The sequence below is a fragment of the Dendrobates tinctorius genome, unplaced genomic scaffold (assembly GCF_039654945.1).
Source record: "Dendrobates tinctorius isolate UK_male_01 unplaced genomic scaffold, ASM3965494v1 ptg000030l, whole genome shotgun sequence".
Taxonomy (NCBI): domain Eukaryota; kingdom Metazoa; phylum Chordata; class Amphibia; order Anura; family Dendrobatidae; genus Dendrobates; species Dendrobates tinctorius.
Window position 1 is genome coordinate 27,136,188 of NW_027361698.1, and position 25,006 is coordinate 27,161,193.

At 43.1% G+C, this 25,006-nt stretch overlaps 1 long non-coding RNA gene across 1 annotated transcript in view; it reads right to left on the reverse strand.

Moving 5' to 3' along the window:
- Positions 1 to 8,028: 8,028 nt before the first annotated feature.
- The window catches only part of LOC141086052 (uncharacterized), a 79,115-nt gene continuing 62,137 nt past the window's right edge, over positions 8,029 to 25,006 (reverse strand). Inside the window, exon 3 of the long non-coding RNA XR_012231487.1 lies at positions 8,029 to 9,460. This is a non-coding gene — a long non-coding RNA (uncharacterized lncRNA). The remainder of the gene's footprint in view (positions 9,461 to 25,006) is intronic.

The following is a 25,006-nucleotide window of genomic DNA, read 5'->3' on the forward strand; positions in this document are numbered from 1 at the left end:
GGCTTATCTGTCTGACAAGCCATGAAACCTACTTTCCATGACAGGCAATTTTTCTTCAGTATTAAAATTAGCAAGGAGGGGAATTAAATTGCCCTTTTTTTAGCGCAGTAAGAGTAAAAAGAAATGGTGTCATTAATGTGCTGAATGCAGTTTACCACAGATCAATCAATTTAGTCAAACCATAAATTGTCCTTTGTTTTCCCTGCCCATATAATTTATAATTCTTGCAATGGTCCCCCCTGATTGGCTGGCTGTGATGTGACAGCCACAAGACATCATGGGGAATCTTGCTTGGCCATACTTGATATCATGTGAACCCTGTCTCCCTTCAGCATTGTGGAAAATTTTTTCTCTTTTGCCAGCCATCTGAATAAAATCGCAAATTGTTATAATTCGCTGTGATCTGTGAATTTTAGGAAATTCAACTTGAAGTCAACTGTGAGGGGAACGATTCGATCATCTCTAAAAATACATTTGAAAAGATGGTATTGGTAAAATCATACAAGATCAAGTAACCTAGATGATGTCTTGACATTAATTCCCAGAACAAAAGGGTTCTAAAATTCTTTAAGCACTGCTCATTGGTTTTCTCTATTTATGGGGTTTATATAGCAGCAACAGCATTGTAGCGCTGTACAAATAATTTTCCCCTTAAATACAGGTTAGCAGTCTAGAAAGTTATTAAAGCAGAGAAGTTATGGAACACCAATTTGTATCACACAGTACTGAATATAATATATAATTTTTCCTAAGTGTCTACTTTGTCCTTTTTTTCTCTTTGAAGTATTAAGGGTCTCTTTTTGGTCCTCTGAGAGGCTATAGTGTATGGCAAAAATCAATATTTCTAATAACGGTATATGTTTTGTGACACTTGTCTAGGATTATTAGTAACACATAGAGCTTGGTATTGACTGTGTAATTAAATTAAAACCTTGCAGATGCTACTTAAATGACACTCCTTTAGAGTCAATGCGTTACTCCTTAGGCACTAAGAGTAGGACAGAGATTAGTGCTAAGACTGACCTAGATAATAATTGTTCTGTATGTTTGTATGCTGATAATTGTAGGAAACAATGTAAAAAAAAGCAAAATTTCATGCAAGTCTTGGAAACACAATATATCGCCAAAAGTATATGGAATTAGTGCTGGGATATCATTAGCAACAGACTTTCCTACAGAGATACTACACAACATTATGGTGATACCACAACTATACTTCTAAATGCAAATTTTGCATTTTGCTAGTGTTATACTTGGCCAAAAATTATTTTACTAGACCAATAAACCAATACTCTCTCACGTATCTCTTGCATGTGGTAATCAATATAAGTTCTCTGTGTCACCCCATTTAAAGTTGCACCCTGTAAAGTAATTGGGTAAAAGCATTTAAAATGATTACATCTCACATGAGCTTGCAAATCCATATCAAATTTACAGATTGGACTAGAAAATATGCTTTTCTCAATCCTCTGACTGTTACTTTTCAGAACCTGTCTGGGGTGTACTTTATTTTACCATTTCCAGGAAATCATCTCATTGGTAGTTGGAGTTACAAATTTGTTACTAGTCTATTAATATAAGAAACGCTTGAGGCAACTTAACAGCACAGTATTTACTGTGGCGATGACGATTTAGGTGCATTGTAATAGAGCATCTATTGGCCTGTAAGAGTGGAAGGGCGACCAACATTCTCTGATGAAGTTATAATTAATGTTGTAGGAAAACAAAAGCTCACAAGATGATTGGGTGATTACCTTTAGGGTGCAAAGTAAAAGGAAGGTGCTCACCTGAGCAGGTTGTGTGCAGGCACAAATCCTATGAACACCTTAAGATATCAGCTGCTGCTGCCTTATCGCTGGGGATGATCTCCTCCAGGATAGCTGACCAATTAGGACTATAACACGATATGGGGCTGTGCTGCTGTAATGAAGAATCCTTAGGACCAAGATGAGTTTTAACGATTTTAATAATAAAGAATCAAAAGATATGGTACTCCTAAAAAAAATATACAAAAAGTACACATATTTGGTATCGCTGTGTTCAGAACAAGGTCGTTCTGAACACAGCGATACCAAATATGTGTACTTTTTGTATATTTTAGTTAACACCATAAAATAAATAAAAAGCAAGGCAAAAAAACAATGCTTTATCATCACACCACCAAACAGAAAGGGGAATAAAATGCAATCAAAAAGACAGATATAAATAAACATGGTATGTCATCTTATCCCGCAAAGAACAAGCCACCGTACAGCTCCATCAGCAGAAAAATAGAAAAAGCTCTCAGAATAAAGCGTTACAAAAATAATTATTTTTTCTCTAAAATAGTTGCTATTGTGTAAAAGTGCCAAAACATAAAAAAAGAGATAACTGTGGTATCACTTTAGTTGTACTGACCCGAAGAATAAACCTGTCTTATCAATTTTACCACACGCAGAACAACATAAACCCCCCAAAAAATTCCTGAATTGCTGTTGTTTGTTCATTCTGCCTCCCAAAAAAACAGAATAGAAAGCAATCAAAAAATGTCATGTGCCCGAAAATGGTACCAATAGAAACGTCAGTTTGTCCGATGAAAAAACAATATGGAAAAATTATAGCTCTCAAAATATGGGGAGGCAGAAACTATTTTTTGCAATAAAAAGAGTCTTTTAGTGTGTGACAGCAGCCAAACATAAAAACCTGACAAAAATCTGGCATCGCTGCAATTGAACCAACTCGAAGAATAAAGTCGCCTTATACTGCATGAGGAACGGCGTAAATATATATATATATGACCAATTCTTCACCTTCTGCTGTTTTTTTTATTCTGCCTCCCAAAGATCACAGTAAGGCTCGGCGCACATTTATCCTGCATTCTGAGTGCTTACACAGGGGTTTCCATGTAAATTTCTGAAATACGTGATTCAGACAGAACACTCAGTGAACCCTATAATGAGGGAGATGTAGGCACTGTGGACACCGTCTGACCTGTGATCTGGCGGTGTTCATCTTTTTAGGATTGCATAAAAGTGCTGTCGGCCACAGTTTTGTGCACTTCTGTAAAGAAGGATACCGCTGAACAGAGGCCAAATGGAGTCAAGAGTAACTCAGCTGCCTCATTATAGTGAATGGATCCCTCAGGGGTTTCATCTGAATCACTTCACTCAGAGATTTCGATAGAAACCTCAAAGTAAGTGGTCAGCATAGAGCGTTGGATAAATGTGATCCCAAATGTTATATAAAATGTTCCAAAATACTCCCACTCAGGTCTGTCATCTGTTAACGGAAATATAGGGAGTTTCCATGTTACTGGTAGTACAAAGCCTCTCGAAAAGTAAAACAGCTCCTCACCCTCCAAAAGAAATTCAGCAAATTCTGCCCTCCCAAATCCAAATGACCTCCTTCCTTCTGAGCTCCACAGTAGACCTAAACCATGTATAGCATCGACATGTTTAGCTTTTCTGAAACAATGAAAGCCCACCTAATTTACAGGTGCATGTCTTCAGAAGCACAGGTTGGGAATAACATACTGGTGACTGCAACGTACTGGTCACTACAATGTATTGGTCACTACAACAGCAGTTTGCAATTTTCACTTGGCAACATTCATTGCTGCTTGTTTCTGGAAAATACCTATGGCGTCAAAATCGTCACTACACCTGTAAATAAATTCCCAAATGGGTATAATTTCCAAAATGGGGTCACTTGAGGGGGGATGCTGCTCTTTCAGCAATTAGGGGGTCTGTATATGGAATCTGCAAACTGTTCTACGAAAATCTGCGCTCCAGGAGGCAAATAGCTCTCCGTTCCTCCCGAGTCTCTCCATATGGCTAAGTAGTACTGTACAGTCGCATGTGGGGCATTGCCACGTTCAGTAGAAACTGCGGGACAAATTATGGTGCCATATTTACCCACTTCTTATGTGAAAATGTAAAATATGGGGCTAAAACAAAATTTTGTTATAAAATTCTGTGACACACCAGTGTGGTCAATATGATCAATGCACCCCTAGATGAATTCATTGAGAGGTGTAGGTTATAAAATGGGGTCACTTATGCTGGGTTCTGCTGTTCTGGCACCTCATGGGCTCACCCTCAAACCATAGCAGTAAAATCTGCACTATAGTATGGCGCTCCTTGCCTTCTGAACTTTGCACCGTGCCTGAAAAATATTTCAAGATTACATGAATGGTATTGGCGCACTCAGGATAAAATGGACCTAAGTTTGTTGTAAAAAAAACTTCCCATTAGCCCTTAGAAACATTAAAAACTTGGGGCTAAAACAACATTTTAGTGGGAAAAATGTAATTTATTCTTTCCTTGACGCTCAATAGTATAAAATTCTGTGAGGTGTTAATATGATCACTGCACCCGTAGATTAATTCACTGGGGAGTGAAGTTTGTAAAATCAGTTCACATATAGGGGGTTTCTGTTGTTTGGCACCCCAGGGGCTCTGTTAATGTAATGTGGCACCCTCAAACCATTCCAGCAAAATCTGTACTCCAATATGGTACCTCTTCCATTCTGAACTTTGCACTGTGCTTCAAAAGTAGCATTCTCCCACATATGGGTTATTGACGTACTGAGGAGAAATGGCACAACAAATTGCATTGTGCAATTTCTCCTGGTAACCTTATGAAAATGCAAAATTTGGGGCTAAAATAAAATTTTTGTGGGAACAATGTGATTTTTTATTTTCATGGCTCAACGTTATAAACTTCTGTGAAGCACCTTGGGGATCAAGATGCCCATCACACATCTAAATACATTCCTTGAGGGGTTTCGTTTCCAAAATAGAGTCACTTCTGGTGGGTTTCCACTGTTTGGGCACATCAGAGGCTCTCCAAATGGAACATGACGTCCACTATTGATTCCAGGAAATTTTACATTCAAAAAGTCAAATGACGCTACCTCCCTTCTGAGCCCTGCTGTGCGTCAAACAGTTGTTTTTTCCCCCATATTGGGTATCGGCATACTCAGGAGAAATTACACAATAAATTGCATGGTGCAATTTCTCCTTTTACCCTATTGAAAATGCACAATTTGGGGCTAAAAACATATTTGTGGGGAAAATGTGATTTTTTTTCAAAATTTTTTATTTTCACATCTCATTGTTATTAACTTCTGGGAAGCATCTGAGGGTTCAATGTGCTCACCACACATCTAGATTAGTTCCCTGAGGGGTCTAGCTTCCAAAACGATGCCACTTGTGGGTGATTTTCATTGTTTAGGCACATCAGAGGGTCTCCTATAGCGACATGGCGTCCGCCAATTGTTCCAGCAAATTTTGCATTCAAAAAGTAAAATTGCGCGCCTTCTCTTCCAAGCTTTCCTTCCTGTGAAACACCTGAAGGTTTAATAAACTTCTTGAATGTGGTTTTAAGCACCTTGATGGGTGCAGTTTTTAGAATGGTGTCACTTTTCTATCATATCGACCCCTCAAATCACTTCAAAGGTGAGGTGGTCCCTAAAAAAAATGGTTTTGTAAATTTTGTTCGAAAAAAGGAGAAATCGCTGGTCAACTTTTAACCCTTACAACTTCCTAACAAAAAAAATGTAGTTTGAAAAATTGTGCTGATGTAAGTAGACATGTGGGAAATGTTATTTATTAACTATTTTGTGTGACACATCTCTCTTATTTAAGGGCATAAGAATTCAAAGTTTGAAAATTGCAACATTTTCCAAATTTTCGCCTGATTTCCATTTTTTTTTTCCCAAATGCAAGTCATATTGAAGACATTTTACCACTATCATGAAGCAAAATATGTCAAGAAAAATCAGTCTCAGAATCAGTGGAATCTATTGAAGCGTTCCAGAGTTGTTCCCTCATAAAGTGACACTGGTCAGAATTGTAACAATTGGCTTAGTCATTAATGTGCAAATCACCTTCGGGGGTAAAGGGGTTAAGTGACAGAATAGTTATCCTGGAAGAGAGTATATTTTAGTGGCATTCTTGGAGAGGCCTAAATGGGAGAATAGCTGGGAACAACAGTGGAACAGAGCTACCAGTAGTCCAGTTGTACAATGTCATTCTGTACCAGTGGTGAATTGAGAAATGGCAGACATGTGTAGAACATTTATAAAGTAAAGTCTATGTTTTGCCTTATGGGAGCATCTGTAAAGGTAGCTATTGCAGTCGATGTGCAGGAAGCAGTGAAGATAGATTTTGCTGATATGTATCTGCATGATTGTGAGATTTTAATTTAGAAGAATTTTAGAAGGTTGCCATGTTAAACCATGTGTGTGAAAATTTTGTCAATGTCATCTGTCAATGTCATCCAGTCTGATGTTGGTTATCGAGTCTTTTCAAGTTCAACTACCAAGACTTTTTGTGTTTAGCTGTAATGATCTTTCCTGTTTCGCCCCCCTCACCACACTACATCACAGGCTGCTGCCTCTGGTCTCCAAGGGAGCAGTACAGAAAGCATGAAGGTGGTAATAATCACCACATTATGTTTGTCACTGGTTTCAAGGCTTCCAAACTACTCTTGGCAAAAGGAAACCTTATAGGCCAACATTTGTCAAGCAATATATTCAAGGTTTTGTGAAAATTATGACTTTTTGAGGCTTAGAGTATTCCAAAAACTGGCTTAAACTACTTGAAAAATGGATTGAAGTGATTTTTTTTTCACTGTGGTATGAGAGTATTTTCATGTTAACCAGTGTAAAAAAACAAAAACAAATTAAATTTGTGTGATTTAATGCAATACGAAAGACTCTAATAGGGTGATTCTTTATTCCAAAAGGCTTTCCTTATAAACATTAGTTTTTTTGCATAACTATGAATATGCTGTTGCCCAAATTTTCTCTAGTGAATTAACAGTGAAAAAAAGCACTTTTTTTTTTAAATTGACTCAAGATCTAGAATAGATTGCTGCTCAAAATATTTTTTTCAACCGCGCTTTCTGGAAATTAAAAGGATTGTATGTTTTAACACAACAATTTTAGGATACAAACATCATCTTGTATTGAAAAACGTATATTCTTTTTTGTTTTCCTGCAATTTTTGACGTTTCATTTTCAACTCGATTTTACCATGTTCATTATGCTGTATTATGTGACATGTGAAGTTTATTCAGAGTGTATATCCGCAGATAGCAGACCTTTTAAAGGCCCTTAGCTGCCATGGCAGTTTATTGGCACCCAGCAATTGCAGAGTGCTGGATGGTATAAGAGGTGATAGCGAAAAAACTGAATCACTTTTCTCCAATCCTGGAAGCTAGAGTGGAATTAGATATTGGTATAAGACAGCTATCTCCTAGAAACGATGGTGCATCCTCCTGTGTTCTATCAATTACCATTATCAGGAACCACGGATTAACCTGTGGAGTGCATGTATGTTCAAGCATCGATTAACCTAGTTCATAGAGAAAAGGTACATACAGAGACTAGGCCACTCATACATATTTCATGCACAATCAATAGTTTATTGAAACAGTTCAGAAAACAATAGAGGGCTACACTTTTAAAAACATTTAAAAAGTGCATCATTTGTGTAAGACCTAGAATTAGAACTCCAAATGCTGTAAGAGCTCATCACACTTGGGTGAAAATTCATATAATTTTAGGGAATGACTTATCCTGTGCAATGTACATAGAAAAATCAATATAATATCTCCAAACCATGCCTCCAATAATTTGCTACAATTTCGTCCTTCACTCACCGCCACCAATAAGAAGTCCCTGTTTTAAGACACACCAAGGTTTCAGGAGATGGAAGCCTGGAGTCAATAGGGCCTGCAGGCCAGAAGTTAGTGTGATGAACCCCACACACAGCAGCACACCGGGACTGGGACACATATTGTCTGTAGAGTGCCAGAGCAAGTGGGATCAGCAACTCGCCCACAAATACCTTCCTTTGGCACTTTACGCTCTCACAAACAAAGATCATTTTACTTAATAAATCTTGGAAATTGTTATTATTCCAAGATGTTTTGATTTAAATCAACTTTAAAATTAACTTTATTAGAGGGAAATTTGAAGGAAATTATTAGATGTATTCAATTTGAGGATATTTCATTGCTTTTACAATGTACTATGCACAGTATTACAGTAGTTAGCTGCAGTCAAGTTCTTTGGCTATGTAAATGGATAACCAGAAGACAGGCAGAACCCTTTCAGGTGCAGCAGGGACACATCAAACATGAAAATGGAGAAATACAATACTTGCTCTTCATAGAACCATAACTTTATTGAATCACACTGAAAACGCATGAAAAAGCCACTCACATTTTTTGGACCTAATCTAGGTCCTTAGTAATAGCTATGACTATCTAGGTCTTTTTATTGTAGGTATGACTAAGAACCCAGTTGAGATCTGAATTGCCTAAGCTTTATCATGCCTTTTTAGTTTACTTTAGTAAAGTTCTAGTTTTATGAAGATTGCACTGCTGGACTTTTCCATTTTCATGCACAGGATTAGTCCTCTCTTAGAATAATATGAATTTTCAATATGTGGAATAACTTCATACCGCATTTGAGCTAGTAGTCTAGGTTCTTGTACAATTGATGTGCTTTTTATCTGATTGTAACTTCCCAGTTGACGCCCTGTGACGAACATTTTTAATAGGCAAGTGCACCTACGAGATCATCAGCAGGAGTCCTGTTCCGGCCTCAACTGCAAGGAAAAAATGCTTAGCCCAGTTTAACCCTCTATATGCTGCAATCTATAACGACCTTGGCATCAAGATGATTAGACAGATGAAAGGGGCGATACCGTAAACAATCTGTTAGTAATGTATGTGGTGATATTTTTGAAAGAAGCAATCATGTTTTTTTTTTACTTTTGAACAGCCGGCTGAACTCCATCGCATTTTAATTTGATAAAAGAATGGAATTTTAATTTAATAATAATTGACCAAAAAAGAAAAGAAAACTGAGCTCCTATGGACATATCATGGTATAAATTATTAGAGAATTTTGGACCTAAAAACAAAATGTCGCTTATTTTAGTAATAAACACAATTAGATTTCTGATTTAGTACATGGATTTGATAGCTCTTAGTGGTTTATCAAAATAAAGAGACATTTTTGAAATTAAATTAGTAGCCAGTAGATCTAGTGCTTGAAAAGATCAAAAGATTTTTCTGCAAAGTATTAAATCAGAATATGTTCATGGCATGACTTCCATGTCGGCGAAGCGAACCACTTTAATCTCGGTGTACTCTCCAGATGCATTTCGATAGCTCTTCTCGATCATGATGAGTTGGATTCTTATTACACCTTTATTTCTATCAGTTGGCAACATACTGTATAGCTGGTAAGAAATATATCAATAAAAAGCTATTAGCTCCAGAAGGCATCGGTGTGAAATGAAAAAGAGGAGTGTGTGAGAGACACAATGGTCCGCTCTGACAAGATGGTATCAGTGTTAAGATGGATGGTTTGAGATCTTGTTTGAAGAAGTGTCTGTGGCAGATCCAGAAGGGCGCTCGGTGAGTCACGGTGACAGGTGTGTTCTTGGAGTGATTCAGGTGTTCTGGAATGTCACATAAAAGAAAAAGAAATTACCCATAAACAAATTAACTGCTTCAGAAGCATGAGAGGAAAAAACGCCATATACTATGGCAAGGATTAAAAGGTTTGTTTTTAAAGCGGATTAGCAGATAAAAAGATGCTCCAGCAGGTCTAACTGTGTACTTCATATATAAATATACAAACCTGTCACTGACATCTTACTGGTAACATTTAATGAAATAAGAACAAACTATTAGAGTTATAAGGATTATAATGTAAACCCAACCAAAAGCAAATCAAATAGGTGGTTTTAGGTGAGCTGAGGAAAATGAATACTGCTTAATCCTTTACTCTAGGACTACTATGATTGATGTGTCAAATCAAAGGTTAGGGTAAAGGTGGCTATATACATATCAGTTTTACTAATCCTACAAAATAATTTACTGCTCCTTAAAAGAGAAAAACAAAAAAAACAGCAGAAGCGGCACCTCTGCTTCTTGGAGTCCTAAGTTTACAGCGCTGCAGAAATATAGCACATCTACAACACCTGACCTCCACCACTAATTGCTTGAAGCGCTGGAGCGACAGAGACTTCCATATTTAAATAATTCTTAGCTTTTTTATTCTAAAGCGTTATCTATCTGTGAGCAGTTTGGCCTGAAGACCATCAACCACTTTACGAATCTTAGGACACACACAAAACAAGACATGGAAACAACATTTTCAAAACACATTGATTAATTCAGTATCGATCATGAGCTCCACTCGCAGAAATATACACACTTACTCGCCATAGCTACTGTCAGTAAGGTATTCAATCGTCTGAAGAATGTTCTGCCATACTTGATGCACTTGGGCAAGTCATCCAGATCCCCTGCTGGCAGCTTCCTTTACTATTGCTGACCAATGATGTGCTCAATGAGATACAAGTTTGGAGATGTTGCACACCATGGTAGCACATTTAGGCCACCCAGGCTGCTCACAGCAGCATGAGCAACATAAGGCTTGATTATGTCATGTTGAACAATGGCTCTTGGCAAACTTTGGAAATGGCTAAGGTTTTTAGTTAACCGTAGAAATGGCCATACTGTTGGTTCCACAACCAAATCAATGTAAAGCCAAGCCATTAGTGTACCTGGAATGGAGACCAGAGAGGTCCAGCTACTTTTGTTTCTGTAGGCCACTTCTCCGGCAATCATTGCCTTCAAGACAAAAGCAGGACTCATCGCTAGAGAACATAGACCTCCATTCCAGCCTCAATGGTTTTTGTAGATGCCTTAGGCTTGGTATGTGACATTCAATTTCATTTGCAGTATAGGACGGATCATTATGTGCTATTTGTATATTCTGATGAACCATCTGTGCAGAGGTTCACCTCTTGTTGTCATTTCAGTTTGTCGTTTTCCCTGACACTGGTACAGGCAGCACTGAACAATAAAAGCATCTTGACCTACCCATTTAGTGTTCTTCTGGAGTGGTATACCAAGGACTTTCAGTTCAAGGATTGTGTCCCTCTCAGTTTGTTAGTGGTGATAGCTGGCACATTGATGAACAGGAGACATTGCACAATCAACCCACTAGACTTGATCCAATTTTTGAACTTTCACATGGCTGAAAACATTTTTGTTTAAATGCCTCTTCCACATGATGCAGAGTATAGTTGAGACTCCTGCAGATGTTCTTGGATTTTGGTTTGATCTCAGACTGCAATGCATGGACTGACCGCTGGTCTCCCAACCCAATCGTGACAGCTTCATATACTTGGGTTTGTAGAGCCGCAGCCATGCTATAGTTGTTCAAGCTTGGACTGATTTGCACAGACATCTGCATGAGCCCTAAGGTGTTTAAAAATGTGATCATTTGCAGATCTTAGCCACACCTGCTACTTCCATGATTTACATAACCTTAAATCTAGTCCTTCTTGATTTTGCAAATTCATTTTGAGGAACATATTTCTATTTTAATTTGTATTTTATAAATGAAGTTATGCTTTGCAGCTTTCTTTTCTTATGAATTATAAAGCATGTTAGAGGGTTTGTCATATGGTGGTTCTTCAGAAGCACCCCTCCCCTACCTCCTGGCTTTTACCAGGAGAGGTGTTAATATTTTGGTCCAACGGCTTGGTTTCAGCACTGGCCCACGCTGTTGCCTCTCCCATGCCATAATCAGAGGCAGCAGCATCTTTGCCGCTGCAGCATTGGAGGAGCGAAGCGGCACTAAAGCTGGGTTTTTCCAGTGATCCACTCAGTTATGGAGCAGCTCTTGCATGCTCTAAAGCAGTGTTCCCCAACTCCAGTCCTCAAGAGCCACCAACAGGTCATGTTTATCAGGATTTCATTAGTATTACCCAGGTGATGGAATTATTGCCTGTGCAGGTACTGCAATTATCACCTGGGCCATACAAAGGAAATTCTGAAAACATGAACCGTTGGTGGCTCTTGGGCACTGGAGTTTGGGAACACTTCTCTAAAGCAAAGAGCTTGCTAGTGTGTGATTTATGCCTTAATATCGGCCACCACTGATAGACTGCAGAGGTGGTCAGTAATCTATACAACAAGCAGTAAACTACTAAATAAAAATGTACTTTCTGTTAAGAATGAAGATTTTTAAGAAAGTTGCTTGTTTTTAGAAGCACTTTGCAATCACTCATTTAGCAAGATTAGATTAATCCTTAAACTATATATTTATTTTAACGAGCATTATAATGTGTATTTTAAATGCTAATTTGAAGTATTAGTGTTTTGTTAATCTACGTGGATTGCATTGGTCATTTATATACTAAAGTATAAATCATTTCTTGCCCTTAATCCCTTCACTAGTGTTGGGACATTCATAATCCACTTCTGATGTGACTTTGCACACTTGTATTGACACCTGCTGACACGTAACATCTGCTCCACTGTTAAAGTCTGTTCCAGGAGTCTGGCTCTTATGTATCTCCCTCACGTAGATACAGGCTGACTTTCTAGTATCAGCCATTGACTCATACATCCTGCAGCTGTCAAGGCTTCTTAATACTTTTAACATCTGGTATGTTTTCATATTAGCATAAACACACTACATACCAGAGACATATTTTCTGCTTCCATAGCAAAGTATAAAATTGCATTTCAGGTGTCTAAACCTGCTAGGAATTTCCTTCAAAGTAATTCCAAATGTGAGATCACCTTGATCTGCATGACAAAAAAGGAAAATATAGTTTTCTGAACATGCTGCTGCATATATTAAAAATATACTGGTGACAGTACTTGATGTGTGTGGAATATGGTTATATGGTTTTCAAAAAACATTGCCTCATCTGATTTTTGAGTATTTTATATCACCTACTTTCAAGTCCTGGTCCCTTTATGTTTTAAGGGTATGTGCGCATGTTGTGGATTCGTCTGCGGATCCGCAGCAGATTTGGCCCTGCAGATCCGCAGCCGTTTTCCATGGGATGTACGGTACCATGTTATCCTATGGAAAACAAAAACCACTGTGCACATGCTGCGAAAAATTCAGCGTGGAAACGCAGCGGTTTATTTTCCACAGCATGTCAATTCTTTGTGCGGATTCCGCAGCGGTTCTACACCTATTCCATTATAGGAATCCGCAGGTATAAAAATGCAGGCGAAATCCGCACAAAATCCGCAAGAAATCTGCAGTAAATCCGCAGGTAATATGCAGGCATTTTGACCTGCGGATTCTGCAGATTCCGCGCGGAAAAATCTGCAGATGAATCCGCAACGTGCGCACATACCCTAATAGTCTCATACTAAAGTGAACCTGTCATGTCCTCTGTAGCATGTGACGTGTCCCCAGTGCGTTGTCATATAATAGGAAATATTTTTTAGATTTAATCTATTAATGCGTCCTTTTGTCTTGCTCTTACTTTTGTTTTAAATAAAAATTCATTTTATATCTCCAGTATCTTACTGAATCACATAGTGTAGATTTTAGCAAGAATTACTGCGATCTAAGGGGTAAGGTTTCTCCTTATGGAGAGTGACATACTAGGTCAGGCATGCCAGTATGAGGAGACTTAAATGCCTTGCTTGCTCCTCTGGGAAATTAAATATGAAAATTGTCTCTTCAGAGTGAAAGAGGACATGAACTCCAGTGCCACCTATTTGAAGTAGCAATGCTACAAGTCAATATCGACCCTTTAATGAGCCTTGCAATATGACTTAGGATAAAAACAAAAAAATAATTCCAATTTTCAGACACAGTGTTTCAGGGAATTGCCCCTTATCAGTGAAAAGTATTAGATCTGATTCTTTATATAAGAAAAAAATAAAAAAATTTAAAATACCTTCTGTATCGGTTCCTCAAAGTTTTCAATATCTCTGCTGCTTTCATTCACTCAATATAACTTTCTATTGTTTGCTTCCTGCTATCCTGTTCATATGATAAATGATGCTAGATACACATGTAATTATATAATTAATAACAGGTAAATAAAATAGTTGTCTCACACATTAGATTAATGTCAGCTGAACCTACCGAGTTTGGCGGGACTAGTGTAGGTACCAACAGGTTCTTAGGATGCAGTGACGAGACACGAGACTGAGTATGATTTTGGAAAGCAACGTTTATGAACTGGAGCCGCTAGGCACTAGGGCTATGCTCAGCAACCAAAAAGGGGTAGCACTTATTTGTCCACGTAGGGACTCAACAACAATAACAATACTTTTCTTATCGAGACTACGACTAACCCGGCAGGGCCAGCTAATATAGGCCACGTACGGCCAACTATGAGTACTTACTTCCTAAAGTCAACTTATCCTTCTGGTCATCCTTCGGTGTCACTGGCGGGTCTGCTTTGAGGTCTCTGTTGTGGCTGTTTTGACGTCACTGATGTGTCTGCTTTGACGTCGCAACTGCTAGGCCCAGCTACTGAAGGATGGCAGTGATCTTAGGCGTCTCAGTATCCAAAAGAAGTTGGGGCACAACAAGCCCTGAAGGATCTGTGCTGTTGGAACACAACAGGCCCAGTAATAATCCTGAAGCTGGGGGCACAACATGCCCTGAAGGATCTTGGCTGTCGGGGCACAGCAGGCCCTGGGGTAACCTAAAAACTGGGGGCACAATAGGCCCTGAAGGATATTGGCTGTCGGGGCACAACAGGCCCTGGAGTAATCCAGAAGCTGGGGGCACAACAGGCCCTGAAGGATCTTGGTTGTCAGGGCACAACAGGCTCTGGAGTGATCCTTTGTAGAGATAACCCCCTGTCAACATGGTGGGGTCAGCCTCTCAGAAAGTCTTGTCAGGCTTCTGTCTCAAAGCGGGGTTGTGACGCAGTTTGCAATAGTGACCGTTGGCAGGCCTATGCTAAGGGTCCCTCTGTAGGCAGGGAGTAGGCCTCAACTGCCACTGTGGCGAGATGGCGCCCGCTGTGGCCGGTGATGAAGGGGCCACAACCACGGGCTGAGGCAGGGAGGCAGTGTGCACGTTGCCGCAGTGGGCTTGTGTGTCGTAACACACGCGTTTCTGGTGCACAAAGGCACCCTTAGTCATAGGCACCTATGACTAAGGGTGCCTTTGTGCACCAGAAACGCATCAGGTGTTTTTTGCATTTTAATATGGCATATTAGCCTAATAAAGTTTTTTTCATTTATGCCGGTGTGCTGAACGAACTTTCTTCTTCTTGTGGACATCTGCTGTGCTCACCAGCGAATTCGTGCACCCACCTATGGATTAATGAACTCAGCCCAAAGTGGTTCTCATTTGGATGCGATGCAAGCTCCCAGTCCTCCCTCTCCTAGTTCCTCCATAACTTTTCCCAAAAAATATGCTCCCTGATCAGAATGTATTCGTTGGGGGCAGCCATATACTTGTATAAAGTTTCTGCAAATTGCGCAGGCAGCTGACTCTGTGGTCTGGTCCCGAGTGGGGGGTGACCACAGCGAACTTGGCGAAATGATCCACCATGGCGAGGCAATGTTCGTATCCCTGAACTGCGGGACCAATGGTCAGGTAGTCTACCGTCAGAAGTTCAAGGGGTGCTGAGGTCACAATTGTCTGTATTGAGGCTTGCTGAGTGGGTGGATTGGCTAATTCGCATAAGCGGCAGGTCCGGCAAATTTCGTCCACAACAGCTGGCAAGCGTGGGTGATAAACTTTCTGCTGCAACCACTGCAAGGTCTTTTTGGCTCCGAAGTGAGCCCCTTTTTCGTGAGCCTCTCGAGCCAGTTCGTGGCGTTGTGCTCCGGGACTAACCTGCCAAACCGTCATTAAGGTTGCCTGCGATGTTATTTTATGGCACAACAGTCCCTTTCGTATAAACCAGCCTCTCCCTTTGTCGCAACATCAGCGACAGGTCTTGAGTCAAAGTTTGACATTGGGAGTCAGTGGGTAATTAGCCAGCGGCAACCCACGCCCGGAGAAGTCCAACTTCTTTGTCTTCTTGTTCTTGTTGTACCCACTTATCCCGAGATTGTTCCAGTATGCCCCTTGGGGTCTCTGGGGAAGATACTTTTTGCTCAGCAGTTGTAAGCACGGCAGTGGTGAGGGCGAACGGTATCTCCTCCCCCTCTAATTCTTTGTCTCGATTCTTTCCTGGAGTTGTATGTCGGATTCTGGAGAGAGCGTCAGCATGGACATTCTCGTCCCCTCTTTTGTAGATGATTTTATAATTGAACTTCGCCATCTGGGCCATCGTTGTTCTAGAGCCCCCTATTTGGCATTTTCCAGATGAGCCAGTGGGTTGTTGTCGGTCCGCACCACTACCTCAGAGCCCACTAGGTACTTTGTGAACCTCTCCATCATGGCCCACACCATCGCGAGGAGCTCGAGCTTGAAGGAGCTGTAATTGTCAGGGTTGCGCTCGGAGTCATGGAATGAGCGGCTTCCATATGCGATCACTCTTTCTCGGCCGTCTTGAACTTGTGACAACACAGCCCCCAGCCCGTGAAGACTCCCATCAGTGTGCAAGATGAACGACGGTTGTGAGAAATCCGCATAAGCCAACACCGGGGCATCCGAGAGCGCAGCCTTGAGGTCTCGGAAGGCTTCTTCCTGAGGTTGTTGTCACTGGATTCTTCGTCCATTTGCCCCAGCAGGAGCCCCCTTTAGCAGGTCATGCAGGGCTCGAGCTCGACATGCAAAATTCTTTACGAAATGACGGTAATATCCGGCCAACCCCAGAAAAGCCTGCATGTCTTTTTCCATCTCGGGGGTAGGCCATCCCTGGATCGCAGCAATCTTCTCCTGAGATGGCCTCACACCCTCTGCCGAGACAACATGATCCAGATACTCGATCTGGGAGCGAAATAGGTGGCATTTCAGGGGTTTTACCTTCAACCCGTACTTTTGCAACCGGCCGAGTACCTGCCCCAACTGCTTTAGGTGGTCCTCGAATGTGGCAGCATAGACGGTGATATCGTCCAGGTAGATCAATGTGGCCTCAAAATTGAGATCTCCCAGAAACCGCTCCATCTACCGCTTAAAGGTCCCTGGGGCGTTGGCCAGTCCAAATGGCATTCGATTGAACTCAAATAGTCCCATAGGCAATATGAACGCCGTCTTGGCCCTATCTTCTTCTGACATGGGCACTTGCCAGTACCCACTGGCCAAGTCCAGAGTCGAAAAATACGTCACCTTCCCCAAGGCGGACAAGGATTCTTCTATGCGGGGCAGTGGGTATGAGTCTTTTATCATGCAAGCATTCAGCTTCCGATAGTCCACACAGAATCGTAATGTACCATCTTTTTTCTGGACCAGCATGATTGGGGCCGCCCAGGGGCTTTGGCTTTCCCGTATCACCCCTTTTCACAACATCTGGGCCAGCAAAGTTTTCACCTCTTGGTAGAGTTGTGGGGGAATCTGTCGATATCGTTCCCGGATGGGGGCCGCTCCTGCCGTGGGAATTTCACGAGTGATGGCGGTGGTACACCCAAAATCTTCCTCATGACTGGCAAATACTTCATGGTACTGTCCGAGCAATGTTTTTATCTGTGAGAGCTGGGTTGAGGTTAACCCGGAGAGCTCGGCCCGCATCTGCTCCAGGACATTTCGACCCTTCTTCTGGGCCGAGACTTCGGTAGCCTGTAGAGTTTGAATCGTTGTTTCCCAAGGATCCTCGGATTGTACTCTCAATTGTACCGCAGGGGCCGGCAACACTTCCTCTAAAGGCCTTACTAGCTTGGCCAGTTCGGTCCGCGCTTTCAAAACAATGTCTTGATCTTCGAGGTTAACGCAGCGCACCAGGACTGTTCCTTTTTGCACGGTAGCCAAGGAAAGGGCCACCAGTATGCCTGGAGGTAAGCGCTCCGAGTGGCACAGCTCCACCTGCATTTCCACGCCGTACAAGGGTATCGAGGCTCAAATTGGCAGGGCCACCATAGTCTGCCCAGGAGGTAGCACAAGCAGGGGGGCCGTGGGGGCGATGACCTTGCCTAGAGCCTCGCCTTCCTGGTAGTCCTGATGTACCCGCGCCTCCCACACCAACTGCTGGAATACCTGTCCCTGGGCCGTGCGAGAACCCCACTGCTTCAGAATCTTCTGCGTAGGATAATTGAGAAGTAGGTTGCTGAACTCCCGTAATATGTTCATGCCTAGGGTGACTGGATGCTGCTTATCGGTTTCTCCTTGGGTCAGTACCACCCCTCTGCGACCAAGGGATTTACCGCACAATGTCACCTGCACCCACACCACCCCGGCAACCGGGACTGGTAGTTGATTGGCGGCTATTAGTCTGATCATGGGCCCCCACTGAGGTCTTGTTGCCTCCGGGTAATTTTTGTTAAGTTGCGGGCATATTGGTTACTTGTTACCCCGTGTCCACCAGACACCGGACGGCCCTGCCCTCCACTTCTGCCCAGACCACCGGACATTTTGCAACCAAATCTTCTGGACTTCCACCACCCCTAGTTGTGGTTTTCAGCTCCGAGCGGCGTCCCCCCAGCCCGGAGCCCTCTAGTTTAACCCCTTATCCCATATGACATACTATCCCGTCCATGTGCCCTGGGACTTAATTCCCAGGGATGGGATAGTACGTCATAGCGATCAGCGGCGCCCACGTGGTGAGCGCCGCTGATCGCGGCCGGGTGTCAGCTGATTATCACAGCTGACACCCGTCACGGACCGCCCCCGACACGTTAACCCCTTGCACACCGCGATCAAACACGATCGCGGTGTACCGGGGGTTAAAGGGAAGCATCGGCAGGGAGGGGGCTCCATCCCTGCAGGCCCCCGAATCCAAGATGGCGATGCGGACCTTCGGGGGCCTGCAGGGAGCCGGCTTCCTCAGTGCCTGCAAAGCGCAGGCATGAGGAATCCTGCTGCACTGCCTGTGACAGATCGCTGATCTGTCACAATGATCTGTGATGTTACTGATCAGCAATCTGTCACAGGACAGTGACGTCCCACCTGGGACAATGTAATAAAGTTTAAAAAAAAAAAAGTGTTAAAATAATTTTAAAAAATCGCCAAATAAATTAGGAAAAAAAAAAATATTCCCCCAATAAATTCATTTTTTGGAAATAAAAAATAAACAATAAAAGTACACATATTTGGTATCGCCGCATCCGTAATGACCTGCCCTATAAAACTGTCCCATTAGTTAACCCCTTTAGTGAACCCCTTAAAAAATAAAAATAAAAACGAAGCAAAAAATAATGATTTATTATCATACTTCTGAACAAAAAGTGCAATAACGCGCGATCAAAAAGACGCATATAAATATCCATGGTACCACTGAAAATGTCAGCTTCTCCCGCAAAAAACGAGCTGCCATACAGCATCATCAGTGAAAAAATATAAAAGTTATAGCTCGCAGAATAAAGCGATGCAAAAATAATTATTTTTTTATATAAAATAGTTTTCATTGCATAAACCCGACAAAACATAAAAGAAAGACCTAAATGAGGTATCGCTGTAACCATACTGACCCAAAGAATAAAGCCACTTTATCAATTTTACCGCACGCGGAACGGTGTAAACGCACCCCCCCAAAAGAAATTCATGAAATGCTGGTTTTTGATCTTTCTGCGTCCCAAAAATCGGAATAAAAAGTGATCAAAAAATGTCACTTGCCCGAAAATGGTACTAATAAAAACGCCAACTCGTCCCGCAAAAAATAAGATCTCATATGACTCGGTGGGTCAAAATACGGAAAAATTATAGCTCTCAATATGTGGTGATGCAAAAACTATTTTTTAAATAAAAAGCGTCTTTTAGCGTGTGACAGCTGCCAAACATAAAAACCCGCCATAAATAGTAAATCAAACCCCCCTTTATCACCCCCTTAGTTAGGGAAAAATAATAAAATTAAAAGAAAATGAATTTATTTCCATTTTCCCATTAGGGTTAGGGTTAGGGCTAGGGCTAGGGTTAGGGCCAGGGCTATGGTTAGGGCTAGGGCTAGGGTTAGGGCTATGGTTAGGGTTAGGGCTAGGGTTAGGGCCGAGATTAGGGTTAGGGGTGTGTTGGGGTTAGGGTTGGAGTTAGAATTGGGGGTTTCCACTGTTGGGTCACATCAGGTGCTCTCCAAATGCAACATTGCGTCTGATCTCAATTCCAGCCAATTCTGAGTTGAAAAAGTCAAATGGTGCTCCTTCCCTTCCAAGCTCTGCCATGCGCCCAAACAGTGTTTTACCCCCACATATGGGGTATCAGCCTACTCAGGACAAATTGCAAAACAACTTTTGGGGTCCAATTTCTCCTGTTAACCTTAGGAAAATAAAAAAATTGGGGGCAAAAATATCATTTTTGTGGAAAAAAATGATTTTTTTATTTTCACGCCTGGGCGTTATGAACTTCTGTGAAGCACTGGGGGGTTCAAAGTGCTCACCACACAACTAGATAAGTTCCTTAGGGGGTTTAGTTTCCAAAATGGGGTCACTTGTGGGGGGTTTCCACTGTTTAGGTACATCAGGGGCTCTCCAAAAGCAACATAACACCCGCAGACCATTCAATCAAAGTCTGCATTCCAAAACGTCACTACTTCCCTTCCGAGACCCGACTTGTACACATACAGTAGTTTTCTCCCACATATGGGGTATCAGCCTACTCAGGACAAACTGGACAACAACTTTTGTGGTCCAATTTCTCCTGGTACCCTTGGGAAAATAAAAAAATTGGTGACTAAAAGATCATGTTTGTGGAAAAAATACGATTTTTTTATTTTCACGCCCGGGCGTTATAGACTTCTGTGAAGCACTGGAGGGGTCAAAGTGCTCACCACACATCTAGATAAGTTCCTTGGGAGGGTCTAGTTTCCAAAATGGTGTCATTTGTGGGGGGTTTCCACTGTTTTGGTACATCAGGGACTCTCCAAACGCAACATGGTGTCCGATCTCAATTCCAGCCAAAAACTTCAAATGGTGCTGCTCCCCTTCCGAGCTCTGCCATGTGCCCAAATAGTGGTTTACCCCCACATGTGGGGTATCAGCGTACTCAGGACAAATTGCACAATAACTTTTAGAGTCCTGTTATCCTTGGTAAAATAAAAATTGGGGGTGAAAAGATTATTTTTGTGGAAAAAATATGATTTTTTAATTGTACCGCTGTACGTTATAAACTTCTGTGAAGCCCTTGTGGGTTCAAAGTTCTCACCACATATCTAGATAAGTTCCTTGCGGGGTCTAGTTTCCAAAATGGGGTCACTTGTGGGGGGTTTCCACTGTTTAGGTACATCACGGGCTCTCCAAACGTGACGTGGCGTCCGATCTGAATTCCAGCCAATTTTGCATTGAAAAAGTCAAACGGCGCTCCTTCCCTTCTGAGCTCAGCCATGCGCCGAAACAGTGGTTCCCCCCACATATCAGGTATCAGCGTACTCAGGACAAATTGCACAATAAATTTTGCTTACCAATTTCTCCTGTTACCCTTGGTAAAATAAAAAAAAATTGAACCTGAAGTATTTTTTTTGTGAAAAAAAGTTAAATGTTCATTTTTTTTAAATATTTAAAAAATTCCTGTGACACACCTAAAGGGTTAATAAACTTCTTGAATGTGGTTTTGAGCACCTTAAGGGGTTCAGTTTTTAGAATGGTGTCACTTTTGGGTATTTTCTATCATATAGACCCCTCAAAGTGGCTTCAAATGTGATGTGGTCCGTAAAAATAAAATGGTGTTGCAAAAATGAGAAGTCGCTGGTCAATTTTTAATCCTTATAACTTCCTAACAAAAAAATATTTTGGTTCCAAAATTGTGCTGATGTAAAGTAAACATGTGGGAAATGTTACTTATCAAGTTTTTTGTGTGCCGTATTTCTGTGATTTAAGGGCATAAAAATTCAAAGTTGGAAAATTGTGAAATTTTCAAAATTTTTGCCAAATTTCCATTTTTTTCACAAATAAACGCAAGTTATTTGAATGAAATTTTACCACTATCATGAAGTACAATATGTCACGAGAAAACAGTGTCAGAATCACCGGGATCCATGGAAGCGTTTCAGAGTTATTACCTCATAAATGGACAGTGGTCAGAATTGTAAAAATTGGCCCGGTCACGAACATGCAAACCACCCTTGGGGCTTAAGGGGTTAATGGCCGCCAGGGTGGGTATTTCCCACGCCGCGGACACTCTCTGGTGAAGTGGCCTTGTTCTCCGCATTCATAACATCGGGCCTGTGCAGGCTGACTGCCCCGTGCGGAGCGTGACCCCCAGGGACCAGGGTGGAAACTAGGTCGTCCAGTCCTGGTCTCAGTCCTTCTCTTCACTTCGGCCAACTCGCCCTTAAAGTTCTTCAACTCTTGTTCCATCTCTTCCACCCACTGAGGCTTCTCGACTGCGTTCACGGAAGCCTCCACACCCGGGACCTTCCCCATGGGGACCGCCATCCCCTGCTCTTGCTCTTGAGCCCGTGCTTGACTTCCCACCTCTGAAAAGTCTATAAGGGGATTCATTCTGATCTGCTCCCGTAATGCCTGTTTTATTAATGGATCTCGCAGTCCAGTCACCAGCATGTCGCGCAGGGTAATGTCAATAGGTCCTACCCCTTCTTCGTCCTTCCTTTCAATAGCTGCATGCAATTCTTGCAGGAAATTCATATACTGAGAGATCGTACAATCGGGTCCTTATTTTTCCCACAATAGTTGGTCAGGAGTCATTGGGTGCATCCGAAAGAGTCCCCGCATCCATTCTGTCCAGCTCCATAGCATAGTAATGGAGCCAGAAAATTTAGTCAGGTTGTTCAGCATAGCCCCCAATGAAATGCTGGAATGAGGACCCTCATTATTGGTAGAGTTCACAACTCTGTCCTGCTCGGGGGCATCATTGTCCGTGCTCGGAGACTGCATCCTGCCGACTACGCCAAATGTAGGTACCAACAGGTTCTTAGGATGCAGTGACAAGACACGAGACTGAGTTAGATTTTGGAAAGCAACTTTTATGAACTGGAGCCGCTAGGGCTATGCTGAACAACCAAAAAGGGGTAACACTTATTTGTCCACGCAGGGACTCAACAACAATAACAATACTTTTCTTATCGAGACTACGACTAACCCGGCAGGGCCGGCTAATATAGGCCACGTACGGCCAACTATGAGTACTTATTTCCTAAAGTCAACTTATCCTTCTGGTCGTCCTTCGGTGTCACTGGCGGGTCTGCTTCGAGGTCTCTGTTGCGGCTGTTATGACTGACGTCACTGATGTGTCTGCTTTGACGTCGCAACCGCTAGGCCCAGCTACTAAAGGATGGCAGTGATCTTAGGCATCTCAGTATCCAAAAGAAGTTGGGGCACAACAAGCCCTGAAGGATCTGTGCTGTTGGGGAACAACAGGCCCAGTAGTAATCTTGAAGCTGGGGGCACAACAGGCCCTGAAGGATCTTGGCCGTCGGGGCACAACAGGCCCTGGTGTATCCCAAAAACTGGGGGCACAATAGGCCCTGAAGGATCTTGGCTGTCGGGGCACAACAGGCCCTGGAGTAATCCTGAAGCTGGGGGCACAACAGGCCTTGAAGGATCTTGGCCGTCGGGGCACAACAGGCCCTGGGGTAACCCAAAAGCTGGGGCACAATAGGCCCTGAAGGATCTTGGCTGTCGGGGCACAACAGGCCCTGGAGTAATCCAGAAACTGGGGGCACAACAGGCCCTTCAGGATTTTGGCTGTCAGGGCACAACAGGCCCTGGAGTGATCCTTTGTAGAGATAACCCCCTGTCAACATGGCGGGGTTGGCCTTTCAAGTCTTGTCAGGCTTCTCTCTCAAAGCGGGGTTGTGATGCAGTTTGCAATAGTGACCGTTGGCAGGACTATGCTAAGGGTCCCTCTGTAGGCGGGGAGTAGGCCTCAACTGCCGACTGTGGCGAGATGGCGCCCACTGTGGCTGGTGATGAAGGGGCCGCAGCCACGGGCTGAGGCAGGGAGGCAGTGTGCACGTCGCCGCAGTGGGCTGGTGTGTCGTGACAGCGGCAGCTAGGGGTCATGGACCAGTCGCACCAGAGCGAGGGACAGCGGTAACAGCTGCGGCCGACCGTGGACGGAGAGTCGCCCAGGGTTGGGTTGAAGCACAAGCCTCTTGTCGGGAAGTTCGCTGCTTACCCTCCACAGACCACTGACGATCTCCCCGCTGATCAACATCTGACAAGCCCGCTCTCTCTACCTTCCACAGTCTCTCTTGTCCTGTCAGCCTCTCTGCCAACTTAACTCTCAGTGCGCTCCCTGCTCCATTTTCCCTAGCCCCGCCCCCTGCTGCCCAGTTACCTCTAGTCACCCACTTTCCTTCGTTGGCCCGCTGGTACCGTTTCTTCAGGAACCCAGATGGCGATCCCCTTGGTTCCAGTCCAGACACTTTACGGGAGTCCTCCTCCCCACACTAGCTGCCCAGGGACCTCACAACTCTTGCCTGTTAGGTGATGTCTGTTTCATTGCTTGATACCTTTATTCCCAGGTGGCCGACCGTGGACGGAGAGTCGCCCAGGGTTGGGGTGAAGCACAAGCCTCTTGTCGGGCAGTTCGCTGCTTACCCTCCACAGACCACTGACGATCTCCTCGCTGATCAACGTCTGACAAGCCCGCTCCCTCTACCTTCCACAGTCTCTCTTGTCCTGTCAGCCTCTCTGCCAACTTAACTCGCAGCGCGCTCCCTGCTCCTTTTTCCCTAGCCCCGCCCCCTGCTGCCCTGTTACCTCTAGTCACCCACTTTCCTTCGTTGGCCCCCTGGTACCGTTTCTTCAGGAACCCAGATGGCGATCCCCTTGGTTCCGGTCCAGACACTTTACGGGAGTCCTCCTCCCCACACTAGCTGCCCAGGGACCTCACAACTCTTGTCTGTTAGATGATGTCTGTTTCATTGCTTGATACTTTTATTCCCAGGTGGATAAGCCATTGGTAAAGGTGTCCTGCAGCCGCTTACCATATATACTCGTGTATAAGCCGAGTTTTTCAGCACATTTTTTTTGTGCTGAAAACGCCCCTTCAGCTTATACACGAGTCAATTGTTCCAGAGGGCCAGCGGGGGAGGGGGAGCAGCACGTGACAGAGGAAGGAGCCGGTGGCTGTGGCTACAGCCTGTGCTGCTGCTAAAGAAAAATGTGACAGCTGCAGCCACAGCTGCTGGCTTCCAGGAGACATCATACTCGCCCTCCAGCATGACCTGCATCTCGTTGGTCCTGGCACTCTCACAGCATCTCGTTGGTGCCGG